The sequence below is a fragment of the Salmo salar genome, chromosome ssa03, assembly GCF_905237065.1.
Source record: "Salmo salar chromosome ssa03, Ssal_v3.1, whole genome shotgun sequence".
NCBI lineage: Eukaryota > Metazoa > Chordata > Actinopteri > Salmoniformes > Salmonidae > Salmo > Salmo salar.
In genome coordinates this window covers 89,967,817-89,982,033 of record NC_059444.1, presented here as the reverse complement: position 1 = coordinate 89,982,033, position 14,217 = coordinate 89,967,817, and the positions used below count along the sequence as shown (strand labels likewise).

At 40.7% G+C, this 14,217-nt stretch overlaps 1 long non-coding RNA gene across 1 annotated transcript; it reads right to left on the bottom strand.

Moving 5' to 3' along the window:
* Positions 1-2,709: 2,709 nt before the first annotated feature.
* On the bottom strand, positions 2,710-9,782 carry LOC106601481 (uncharacterized). Its single transcript, XR_001328015.2, has 3 exons — positions 8,601-9,782; positions 4,551-4,739; positions 2,710-4,162 (listed from the first exon to the last, which is right to left on the bottom strand). It is a non-coding gene; the product is annotated as an uncharacterized lncRNA (long non-coding RNA).
* Between the last annotated feature and the right edge of the window lie 4,435 nt (positions 9,783-14,217).

The window sequence follows — 14,217 nt, the reverse complement described above, 5'->3', positions numbered from 1 at the left end:
TTGGCAGAAGTCAGGGCATTCATGCTTTCTGCGCTTCACGGAGCAGAGCTGTTGTGAAGGAAAGGGTCTTCTTCTTTGGTATTATGGCGGTCAGCAAACAATTGTTATAGATGCACGACTCCAACTGATTTGTCCATTTATCAGCCTACTATTTCGTAATGAATAGAAATAGTGATAACATACAGAACATGTAAGGGAATTCAGCCCTATGTTTATACAAGAGACCACAGGAAACTTCTTTGATCAGAGGTTAGTTTGTTTAATAAGGATTGCAACCCGGAGTATACACTTACAGCAATTTACAAACAACACACTCCGTTCTAAAGATGGTGTTTTCCCTTTTTATCCCCTACTATGGTTCACCCCACCCAGGGTGATGTCCCTTAACTATAATACAATATCAGCTCATAATTAATAGTTGCTAATACAAAGATGTTTCTGCTAGGTGGAGTTCAGCTTATTGTTATTTGCAGTTTCCCAATCCTTCTTCCGCTTGCCTGACCGAGCACCCTGTCTAATTGACTATAAGAACTAGATTAATTGTTGATTTATTTTTTTCAAATCAATGCGTGTCTATAACTGTGTGTATGTGCTTGTGTAAGAGTACAAGTGCATAGGTTTGTGTGTGTGGGTTTGCAATTAGTGGAGGTTGATATGTGCATTAACATTAGTGTAGTAACAAAACATTGGTTTAGGTGTTATTACATGATCGGTTGAAGTTATTACATTATTCATTAAAACAAAGAGATCTTCTGTTGAATCTGACAATCTGGATGGTTGTACAGTCGTCTCAAATAAAACTGTGAAGGACCTCGGCGTTACTCTGGACCCTGATCTCTCTTTTGAAGAACATATCAAGACTGTTTCAAGGACAGCTTTTTTCCATCTACGTAACATTGCAAAAACCAGAAACTTTCTGTCCAAAAATGACGCAGAAAAATTAATCCATGCCTTTGTTACTTCTAGGTTGAACTACTGCAATGCTCTACTTTCCGGCTACCCGGATAAAGCACTAAATAGACTTCAGTTAGTGCTAAATACGGCTGCTAGAATCCTGACTAGAACCAAAAAAATGTATCATATTACTCCAGTGCTAGCCTCCCTACACTGGCTTCCTGTTAAGGCAAGGGCTGATTTCAAGGTTTTACTGCTAACCTACAAAGCATTACATGGGCTTGCTCCTACCTATCTTTCCGATTTGGTCCTGCCGTACATACCTACACGTACGCTACGGTCACAAGACGCGGGCCTCCTAATTGTTCATAGAATTTCTAAGCAAACAGCTGGAGGCAGGGCTTTCTCCTATAGAGCTCCATTTTTATGGAACAGTCTGCCTACCCATGTGAGAGACGCAGACTCAGTCTCAACCTTTAAGTCTTTACTGAAGACACATCTCTTCAGTAGCTCCTATGATTAAGTGTAGTCTGGCCAAGGGGTGTGAAGGTGAACGGAAATGCTGAAGCAACGTACCGCCCTTGCTGTCTCTGCCTTGCCGGTTTCCCCTCTCTCCACTGGGATTCTCTGCCTTTACCCCTATTACAGGGGCTGAGTCACTGGCTTACTGGTATTCTTCCATGCCGTCCCTGGGAGGGGTGCGTCACTTGAGTGGGTTGAGTCACTGACGTGGTCTTCCTGTCTGGGTTGGCGACCCCCCTTGGGTTGTGCCGTGGCGGAGATCTTTGTGGGCTATACTCGGCCTTGTCTCGGGATGGTAAGTTGGTGGTTGGATATATCCCTCCAGTGGTGTGGGGGCTGTGCTTTGGCAAAGTGGGTGGGGTTATATCCTACCTGTTTGGCCCTGACCGGGGGTTTCATCGGATGGGGCCACAGTGTCTCCTGACCCCTCCTGTCTCAGCCTCCAGTATTTATGCTGCAGTAGTTTGTGTCGGGGGGCTAGGGTCAGTCTGTTATATCTGGAGTATTTCTCTTGTCTTTTTCAGTGTCCTGTGTGAATTCAAATATGCTCTCTCTAATTCTCTTTCTCTCTCTCGGAGGACCTGAGCCCTAGGACCATGCCTCAGGACTACCTGGCTTGATGACTCCTTGCTGTCCCCAGTTGACCTGGCCGTGCTGCTGCTCCAGTTCCAACTGTTCTACCTGCGGCTATGGAACCCTGACCTGTTCACCGGACGTGCTACCTGTCCCAGACCTGTTGTCCCAGACCTGCTGGAACCCTGACCTATTCACCGGACGTGCTACCTGTCCCAGACCTGCTGTTTTCAACTCTCTAGAGACAGCAGGAGCGGTAGAGATACTCTCAAAGATCGGCTATGAAAAAGCCAACTGACACTTACTCTTGTGTGACTGACTTGTTGCACCCTCGACAACTACTATGATTATTATTATTTGACCATGCTGGTCATTTATGAACATTTGAACATCTTGGCCATGTGCTGTTATAGTCTCCACCCGGTGCAGTCAGAGGACTGGCCACCCCTCATAGCCTGGTTCCTCTCTAGGTTTCTTTCTAGGTTTTGGCCTTTCTAGGGAGTTTTTCTTAGCCACCGTGCTTCTACACCTGCATTGCTTGCTGTTTGGGGATTTAGGCTGGGTTTCTGTACAGCACTTTGAGATATCAGCTGATGTAAATACATTTGATTTGATTAAAAAAAAGTTGTTAACTGGTACCGTAACTTATTACATTAAGTGGAAAAAGTTATTACGACAGCAATTCAACATTTTATCATATTAACCAACAAGATATTGCATTTACTGGTTTTATTACATTATAAATCTAAAAGTTATTACATTAACCGTTGTTACAAGACACAGTATGCATAGTTCTTGCCATGACCTCATGGATATTATTATCCAATGTATTATTGATTCGTTTAAGGAGCATTTTAAATCAATATAGATATATAAAATATACAATTTAAGTGATAACTTCTTGTTTAGAAGATAATGGATTGAATGTATTGATCAATTGAATACATGAATATACACCTATTGTTGAAACATTATTCTACATAATGACATTTCATAATAATAGTATCATGAGTATATGAAAGAAGATACAATTATCAACCCCCCCCCTCCCCCACACAGGTTCACTATGACATTTTCTATGATAACATTTATTCATTTAGATCCCAATGTGTGATATTACATAGACACAGGGGAGACCTGATCCTAGATCAGAACTGCATATTATTCTCCACAGAGGTTAAAATGGTGATCAGACTAAGTCAACTGTTTAACAATGGGAGATGGATATGAGTGTTCACTAGATGTTTTCTATTGATCCTTTATTTAGGGATCTGGAACCGGTTCCAGAAGGGAGGGAGACAAAATACAGCAAGTTTGTGCTTTCTGGTGTTTCCTCATTGGCCCTAAATAAACAAAGTTCTTCCCAACTAGACAGACATAAGGTTCCTTCTCCAGTGTGTGTTCACTGGTGTGAATATAGGGTCCCCGACTGTCTGAAACGCTTCCCACACTGATCACAGATATAAGGCTTCTTTCTCACCAGTGTGTGTTAGCTTGTGTGAATTCAGGGTCCCTGATTGAGCAAAGCTCTTTCCACAATGATCACAGCTATAAGGTTTCTCTCCAGTGTGTGTTCGCTGGTGTGCAGTCAGGGTGGAAGCTGCAGCAAAGCTCTTCCCACACTGATCACAGCTATAAGGCTTCTGTCCAGTGTGTGTTCGCTGGTGTGAATTCAGGTTCCCTGATCGAGTAAAGCACTTTCCACACTGATCACAGCTATAAGGCTTCTCTCCTGTATGTATGTGCTGGTGTTTGGTTAGTTGTTCTGATACAGTAAAGCTCTTTCCACACTGATCACAGCTATAAGGCTTCTCTCCAGTGTGTACACGCTGGTGTATGGTTAAGGCTCCTGCACTAACAAAGCTTTCCCCACAATCAAGGCAGGGGTAAGACTTCTCCCTGGTACGAATTCTTACATTAGATTTGAAGGTGTTTGATGCAGCAAAACTCTTCCCACACTGATCACAGTGAATAATGAAGCCACTCTGGCTTGTGAATCTCTTCCCACAGTCAGAACAGCAGTGGTGAGGTTTCTTCCCTGTACGTCTCTGCTGGTGCTTCTTGAGATGTTCTGATCTGGAGAGACTCTTCTCTGTCTCGTCAGCAACATGATGCTGTTGAGGCTCCCCAGATGATAAGCCCCTCCCACTGAGAGAACGGTATGGGGTTTCCCCTGTAAAACAATAACATTAAATAACTAGGTTTTGGAAATATAGGTCCATAAATAGTATTATTTTTGTAAAAATGTGTTATTTAGCAGACGCTCTTATCCAGAGCGACTTACAGGAGCAATCAGGGTTAAGTACCTTGCTCAAGAGCACAGACAGATGTTTTACCTAGTTGGCTCAGAGATTCAAACCAGCAACCTTGCGATTACTGGCCTTAACTACTAGGCTACCTGCTGCCCTCATCATCAATAAATACACTCCGCGGCCAGTTTATTAGGTACAACCCCCTCCGTTCACGAAACTGGATCGACAATTTACTGGCCACTGAGTGTATACTGTTAATCAATCAATTAACAGAAATTGCAGAAGCAGATTGTATTCTAATCCACACACCCCATTGTTTTTACTTGATGAAATCAAATCTCCATCGTGTCCTTCTCTCACAGTTCCACTCTGCCCTGCTGTTTTCCTGCAGTCGACCAGCCGCACTGACACCCTCTTCAGACCCAGCAGTAAGGCGCTACCAGGAGAGTTGCGACCAGGGGACTCTGGCAGGTTGGAGGGGGACGGGCTAGCTCTGTCCTGGTGACCACAGGAAGTATTGTACATAGAATATCATTAGACCAAACATTTGATAATTGTAGTCTAAATCTCTGATTGATGGCTGCATCCTTATAATAACTACTCTCTCCTGAAGTGTGTAATCGTTCATTACTTTCCACAAATGTCTTGTATATTTCACTTTGGCAAATTTTTCAAAATGGAATTGGAATATTTTTTACAAAATGTAAAAACGTATAAAACTTGATGGTAGAACAAAGAGCAGAACCGAATCGAAAAGCTCCACACCCTCTTTGAAGATACGGGCCGAATGTCACATCCCCTTCCAACGTGTGAAAGATGGTAACACCTGCTAAATCATGGTTTGTTCAAATAACCAGTAATGAAAAACCTAAACACCAGAACTACTGCTGCTCGTTATCCTACTTTTGGAGCATGTTGAGAAAAATGTCAGTCTTATAGTTTCAGTATCCTTATACAGTACATACATAGAAGAAACCATCAGATATAGGGCTATTGTGGCATGTAGCAGAAGCCTACAGTAAAAAGGTATTGTGTAGCCTCGTGCAATTTCTGCCTCATGCAACATTGCTCAGATCCACTTGTCTATGTGACATGTTGCTGTAACAGCAGCCACATCTTAAAATCAACAACATTCAGATAATGAGTGGATTAAACTGTAATTTACCACCCAAGTATTTCAGCAGTACATTGTACACTACACCATCATTTCAAATTTCATTTTTATACTGTACGTAAACTTTACACTTTATAATCTTGCTTTCGTAATTCAGTTTTTAGCAGTTTGATTAAATTATAGTTAAATGTATTGTTAACAAATGACAGGAACATCGTTGTACTTACAGTTACGAAAATCTACAACGTACTTATGAAAATTGTACCAAATAGAAAAAAAAACGGCATTGGATTGGTGGAGTCATGGGCTAGTGGGAGAATCCACCATATGTTTTATAACAGCCATTTCCTTTCAAATCAGTTAAGGGATAGTGAACAAGTGCAGAGTTAGGGAGGACAGAAAGATAACTAGGAATTCCTTAACATATTATGTAGGCAGAAGTGGAGCTTGCGTGAGGGCCTGTTCCTGCAGATACAAAGAAATATGATGTAGATCTACCATTATTTAACACTATAAAATATTATGTAACACCATAAAACATTTTTTTTAACACTATAAAACATGCAACACTATAATTACATATTTAACACTATAAAACATATGATTAAATTAAATCCTGGAATTGGTCTAAGCTGTTGCTTATTTTATAAAGCAATATATCCTACAGACGTCTGTCAGTATACCTCGAGGGTACACCTGTGACTGGTGGCTGCACTGCTGGTTGGCTGCTGGTGGGGGAAGGACCAGGGTCTTCGAAATGATTTATTTATTGAGTTTAATAGTTTAAATTAAGTTAACACACTGCTTTAATGATTTTGTCTTGCAGTAATGTGGTCCCTGCCTGTATTTACTTAAACCTTTGTTTTAACAATGTATGCTACTGAGAATTTTTTATTTTATATCATATTCTCTTGTCCCCATTAGCCCCCACCCTTAGTGCCGCACCACTGGAATGGCAGTGCATGGCAGAGTTGTTGACAAATATCCAACACATCGGCTAGTCCAGCATCCAGATCGGAGCTGTAAAAATAATCAAGCCAGTCAATTGGCAAAGTTCTTAGTTTGGCACTGTTGATCAGCACATATTTGCATAAAAAATGTAAAGAAAACAGGAGAAGAAGCATATTTTAATGTATTCTGGATGTTTGAAACTGAGTTTGTTCTGATGCTAGCCAGCATGCATTTGCTCACTGCAGTGCACAACGTGCTGTTTACGTGTGTATTTGTTTTCTCCGCTACAGTTTGAGTTGTGTCCTGTCTGACAGTGAAATATGGCTAGCTCTTAACATAGCTTGGTCTACGGAGTAGCTAGCTAGCTAGTGTTGCAAAAGTCTATTGCATTGCATGCATTGTAAGGTAGCAGCGTGTCAATTTGGTTTTGAACGGATGCAGCTATGTTTTGTGCAAAAATATAGGACTGGCATTTGGATGTGAACTAGCTATAGTTAGCCAACTTCTGTGTTGATGTCAGCTATTGTTGTCTGTTTCTAACTAGCTAGCTAGCTAACGGCTGAAGTTATTTGTGTAACAAACCTTCTATAAACAATTACAGCTAGCTACCTTTCTATGCCTGTAGATTAGCTAGCTAGCAGCTTTCAGTTGATTGGTGTTAGCTAGCTACAGAGGCTAGCTGGACGTTGGACAAGCAAGCCAATGTTAGCTAATAGCTGCAGTATTGTTGCCAAGCATCCAAGTTGCTGACCAGGTTAGATAGATATGCTGAAAAGTTGTTAGCATTGTCAGAAATGCTACAAAAAAGGTAGCACATTGTTGGGTCTTAATGGACAGAAATGTGCACGTGAGAGTGATACATGATCAAATGTAATAAAACCTGTTCCACCTAAAAGGTTATTCAAACCTTTTAATTCCAATCATCACTTTATGGAAGCTATAGTGCCATTTTAATCCGACGCAATAATTTTAGCAAAGTAGGCTCAGAAAATACTGAACACTCACGACTACAATATAAGGGAATCTTAAACAATAACATAGAAAATAATAATTGTCCAAATATAATTGTTTTTGCCAGTATGTAGTGAGATGAGCATCTCACAATTACTTCAAAAATAGTAATCATTTGAAAAGGGACTATTAACTAGCTGGCCTGCGCATCGTTGCCCGTGAATGTAAGTTACTAGGCTAGCGAGCAAGCATCGTAGCCAGGTAGCCCTGGACAAAAAAAATACGAAAAGCGTGTACTGTATGACAGAGTCCTAGACCGTTCAGGAAACATAAGTTGTGACACACAACATGTTTTTTTTTTTTTCTTGCACGCACACACAGAAATGAGTACCATGGATAGACGCGTCATATTTAGCTTAGGTTGATGGGACTAAACCGTTTTTGGCAGGGGCGCAACTTTGGTTTTAGAAGTGTGGGGGGTCATAATCATTTAAAAATGTTTTTCAGTCAGATACACACTACAAACAGCCTACTCGACCTTTTGGAGGCATCCACATGGTCCTAAAGCACACCGTTCCCACATTTAGTATCACATTTCAATGATAAAACTAGGAGGGACAAAAATGCTATTTCAGAATGTGGGGGGCATGTACACTCCATCCCAGTGAAAGTTGCACCCCTGGTTTTTGTTATCTTTTAGTTGTCACTGTAGAAGACTAAATTAGATGATGTTGAAGTTGAAATGGTTCTTGAATAGTGGAGGCAGCACCTGTTTCCTTTTCGACTTGCGGTAACTCTAAATCAATAGTTGTTTAGTATTCAGAAACATTCGCTTGCTTGACCACTCTGAAGGTCATGTAACTGTTTGTTACATGCAACATGTTTTGTGAACTTAACAGGACAGATGTTGCTCTAGTTTTATGATGTAACAAAGGTGTGGTTGAATGTATTCTGCCACTGTCTTCTTGTTTCAGCTGTGTCAAGGCATATAAACTAACAGGTTATAACAACGCAATTACCACAATGTAATATGGCAATTTTTCTGGCTTGGCTTCCCTGGTGATTTTACCCACACACTGCTTCTGCAAGGTGTAGGCTTGGCCTCATTATTTCTTCTTGGTTCTGACTTTAGCTGCTTGTTGCCTTGTATCAAACTGTGCTTTAGGCTAGTAGGGTACTTTGCTGAAAGACAAAATATCCAACGTGTTTATTATCATCATTGTTTATTTTGTCCAACTGTTCAAATGAAACGAATGGATATGGAAGATCAAAGATGATAACTAGGCCTAGAAATGTTATACACCACAGTAGGCATACTGTTAATAAAAGTAAACCAAACTTACCCGATCCATAGTTAGCTTTTCTTTCTTCAGCGTTTCTTCAAATAAAAAAACGTGACAGTAAATCTGTAGCTAGCCAAGACTACAGTTACTTCCTTGTCACAGCGTTCAGATAAAGCTAGACCAGAGCAAACGTAAATTTAAATATCAACACTCGATTTACGTTGTGACAAATATATGTCTGATGTAGCCTAATCTTACTTCAGAAAGATCCTGGATAAGATTTTAATCTATTCAAGTCAATTAAACGTCCAACATCCTATTCACTAAGAATCCTGATGTCTGTTATCGTCTAACTCTACACGAGAGTCCAGCTAGTTTTAATTGTCTGATGCCCAGTAACGGTAGCCTATAAAATACCTGGGTATTTACAGCAGCTATACGTGCAGCGAACCATGCAGCATTTACAGCAATGCAACCTTCGCAGTAGTCTGTGTATTACAAGCATTTCGCTACACCCGCAATAACATCTGCTAAACACGCGTTACGCTTTACAGACCAGATCCAGAGCAGAACTGGTGTTATGGCGGTCCGCAAACAATTATTATAGGTGCACGCCCCCACCTAGTGTATTGGCTGTGCATCAGCCTACTATTCTGTAGTATTAATTCATTGCACTTTGTGAAAAACCAACAAACCCTACACCCATTAAAACCTCATCAATATTCCACTACTTTAGCTCTCTGATCCTACATCAGGCCAGCAGCCTGAGAGGACGGGATATTATCTTTCAAAACACCTTGTAACTCTGCAGTAAAATATTGTACACCCAAGTATTCTCAACAGCTGCCACAACATCTATCCACTGTTATTTACATTATATTCCTGTGGTACGGTTGACAACCATGGCCATGAACGCCAAAAAAATGAATCTTACTGAAGCATGTTATTCCTATCACTCTCTATTGACCTCAGTCTAATCACAGGGATCCTCTCAGGATCCTTCACCCTGGACCCATCTTCCTCTACTACTCTCTTCACTGCCTCAGCATACAACACCTTCTGCGCTACTCTGATCCTGGTAACCTCAACCTGTCTTTCTCTCACCGGACACGTCTGATCTCAAGCACCATGTGTACCCCTACAGTTTACACACACAACTTTTTGCATCAATACTACACATTCCTTTCTCTCAGGTCCTCCTGCACACTTCTCACATCTAGGAATCTCGCTGCTACACACTGCTGGAAGGAAGTAGTCAAGCAAGGGAGTTTGTTTATACAGGAAGTACCGCCCCCACTTACCGTCAACCAATCATTTCAATGTCGAGCTATACGAGCTCGCCAGCTTGTAGTCTTGAAACTCGGAAATGAGATACGTTTGGCTCGTTCAGCCATCCCAATGGCAAAAATTAATGGGGGAAAATGTGAGTTTTGGAATAAACACTGAAAATTAGGTCAGCGCAGGCTAAGGTGATCTTATACGTTTTGTTCTATGAGACAATAGCAGTCATGAACTTGATATTTTATGAAGCCTTCTGTGCTTTTTCTGTTACAAATTCTTCAAAATTCACCATCAGTATAGTCAGCTATATTTACTCTCACATTTCGCAAATGCAAGGCAATGATCTTCACCTTTTCCTAATGTGTATTTTGGTCCTGTTTCATCCAACTGACAACACATTACATTATCAAAGTATGTTTGTCTATTTTATGTTACCATCTGAAAATATTTTTCACTCTTACAGTCTTCTGACGTTGACATCAGAGTCCTCTGAGGTGTGTAGTGACCTCTCTGAGGAGTGTAGTGACCTCTCTGAGGAGTGTAGTGACCTCTCTGAGGAGTGTAGTGACCTCTCTGAGGAGTGTAGTGACCTCTCTGAGGAGTGGTGGTCGGGGTGGAGGTGGTAGCCCATTATGGGGTGAGGGTGGGGGTCCGGTCGGGGATTCTCCCCGCCTGAGTCCTGGCTACTTTTTAAAGGTCATTTTTACAACGTTTCAGAACCACATGTCAAACAAAGTTAAAAGTGTATAATTTTCTTTTTAAAGCAATGACAGGTAATTCAAATATGTTTCCTAGAGGTCAAAGATCACCTTTCTGTCAATCTGGACATTCTGAAGATGTGTCTGATGAATAGCTATGAATCTAATATTTCCAATGATATGATTAACCTGTTAGGGCTAGGGGGCAGTATTGACACGGCCGGATAAAAAACGTACCCGATTTAATCTGGTTACTACTCCTGCCCAGTAACTAGAATATGCATATAATTATTGGCTTTGGATAGAAAACACCCTAAAGTTTCAAAAACTGTTTGAATGGTGTCTGTGAGTATAACAGAACTCATATGGCAGGCAAAAACCTGAGAAGATTCCAAACAGGAAGCGCCCTCTCTGACAAGTTGTTGTTCATCTTGGCTCTTTTTATTGAAGACTGAGGATCTTTGCCGTAACCTGACATTTCCTACGGCTCCCATAGGCTCTCAGAACCCGGGAAAAAGCTGAATGATATCGAGGCAGCCTCTGGCTGAAACACATTATCGCGTTTGGATAGTGGCTGGTCAGAGTACTCCAAGACTCACGCTCGTGCACGAGATGTATTTATTTTCTCTCTCTTTGTACGTATACAGGCTTTCCCGGTCAGAATAGTATCGCTTTTTTTACGAGAAAAATGGATTTTAAACAGCGGTTGACATGCTTCGAAGTACGAAATGCGCCATGCTCGCCACCCTTATTTACCCTTTCGGATAGTGTATTGAACGCACGAACAAAACGCCGCTGTTTGGATATAACAATGGATTATTTGGGACCAAACCAACATTTGTTATTGAAGTAGCAGTCCTGGGAGTGCATTCTGACGAAGAACACCAAAGGTAATCAAACTTTTCTAATAGTAAATCGGAGTTTGGTGAAGGCTAAACTTGCTGGGTGTCTAAATAGCTAGCCCTGTGATGCCGGGCTATCTACTGAGAATATTGCAAAATGTGCTTTCACCGAAAAGCTATTTTAAAATCGGACATATCGAGTGCATAGAGGAGTTCTGTATCTATAATTCTTAAAATAATTGTGTTTTTTGTGAACGTTTATCGTGAGTAATTTAGTAAATTCACCGGCAGTGTTCGGTGGGAATGCTAGTCACATGCTAATGTAAAAAGCTGGTTTTTGATATAAATATGAACTTGATTGAACAAAACATGCATGTATTGTATAACATAATGTCCTAGGGTTGTCATCTGATGAAGATCATCAAAGGTTAGTGCTGCATTTAGCTGTGGTTTGGGTTTATGTGACATTATATGCTAGCTTGAAAAATGGGTGTCTGATTATTTCTGGCTGGGTACTCTGCTGACATAATCTAATGTTTTGCTTTCGTTGTAAAGCCTTTTTGAAATCGGACAGTGTGGTTAGATTAACGAGAGTCTTGTCTTTAAAATGGTGTAAAATAGTCATATGTTTGAAAAATTGAAGTTTTTGCATTTTTGAGGTATTTGAATAACGCGCCACGGGATTACACTGGCTGTTGAGTAGGTGGGACGCCTAGCCCATAGAGGTTAAAGGGTGAACATGAGTAATAACCTGATGTACTGTATGCTGACATTGTCATAGGGTAAAACCTCTATGGGGAAACTGAATTGGATGGAGGGATGAATAGAAATGGTAATAACACACAGAAAGCTACCATTGCTGCAATGATAGAACACATTTTACACTCTAGGGACATATACATTGTCACCCCGAGTGAGCCTGAACAAGCCCCCTGGCTCATTGACTACAAAGTCTACAGATAAATTCAGTAAAAAAAATGTATCAATGTGTGTGTGTGAGTGATTGTACAGGTGTGTACATTTCAATAATTCCATTATTTTCCTTTTTAGATGGGTGTATTGTTAGATATTACTGCACTGTTGGGGCTAGGAACACAAGCATTTACAATTTGATTATTAGAGTGTGTGTTTGTGTGTGAGTACAGGTGCATAGGTTTGTGTGTGTTTGCTATTGGTGGAGGGTGGTATGTGCATTAACATTAGTGAAGTAACACATAAATCATTGGTTTATGTGTTATTACATGATCGGTCACAGTCATTACTTTATTAATTTAAAAAGTTCTTACATGATAAAGTAACTTAATGTAATAAGTGGAAAAAGTTTTTTCGATAACAATTCAACATTTTATATTAAGCAACAAGATATTACATTTACAATTTACATTTTTCACAATTCCTGATATTTAATTCTAGTAAAAAGTCCATGTCTTAGGTTAGTTAGGATCACCACTTTATTTTAAGAATGTGAAAATGTCAGAATAATAGTAAAGGGAATGATTTATTTCAGCTTTTATTTCTTTCATCACATTCCCAGTGGGTCAGACGTTTACATACACTCAGTTAGTATTTGGTAGCATTGCCTTTAAATTGTTTAACTTGGGTCAAATGTTTTGGGTAGCCTTCCACAAGCTTCCCACAATAAGTTGGGTGAATTTTGGCCCATTCCTCCTGACAGAGCTGGTGTAACTGAGTCAGTTTTCTAGGCCTCCTTGCTCGCATACGCTTTTTCAGTTCTGCCCACAAATGTTCTATAGGATTGAGGTCAGAGCTTTGTGATGGCCACTCCAATACCTTGACTTTGTTGTCCTTAAGCCATTTTGCCACAACTTTGGAAGTATGCTTGGGGTCATTGTCCATTTGGAAGACCCATTTGCAACCAAGCTTTAACTTCCTGACTGATGTCTTGAGATGTTGCTTCAATATATCCACATAATTTCCCTGCCGCATGATGCCATCTATTTTGTGAAGTGCACCAGTCCCTGCTGCAGCAAAGCACCCCCACAACATGATGCTGCCACCCCTGTGCTTTCTGAAACATCACGTTGGACCGGATGGCATCAGAAAAGGTCAGTTCAAGGCGGTGTGCCATACAGTGGATGCCGATGATGTAGGCCCCGTTCCCCTTCAGCCGGCTGACCACACCATTCTTGGCTCCGGTCATCACAGCAGCTCAATCTGTTCCCAGAGCGACCAACTTGCTCCCCCACTCATCACACACTCCCTCCATGATGGCGTTGCTTATGTGTGCGCGTCTGCCTTCTCCACTGACTTTGTCAACAAACTTCGACTTGATCTTGCCCTTGACAGAATCTGACAAACTAACTCCTCTTTCACAGAACCGTCTGTGGAGCAATCTGACATGGAGAGAAATTGTGTTTTTCAGAGTCTCTCTGACCTCTGCAATATGGTGCATAAACTCTTTGGCCTGCTTATCATTTCTATATGTTGAGCCCACCGCGATTCTCTTTTTCTCTCATCCAAACCGCAAAAATAAAAACATCAAATTAATTAAATATACAATCATGTTATCCAATATAGGTGTCAGTTGATTGTGCTAAATTAGCCTTTGTTTACTTAAGGATCAACACTATAAGGCAGGTAAAGTCAATTGTGTAACAATGGTTTAAATGTAAACATCATCTGGAGACAAACATTAAAATAGAATGTTACAGAGTCATAGGAAAGCATGGAGATCCATATCATCATCAGGCCTATAAAATAGTGTATAAATAAGAAAATTAAGGTGAACCAAAGCTTATCAAGAACTGAGAAATAACCTACAATACCGGACCACGTCTGCTAAATAGACTTGAAAAAACTAGCTACAAAAGTACTAGTCTAGCTACAAGAGTAACA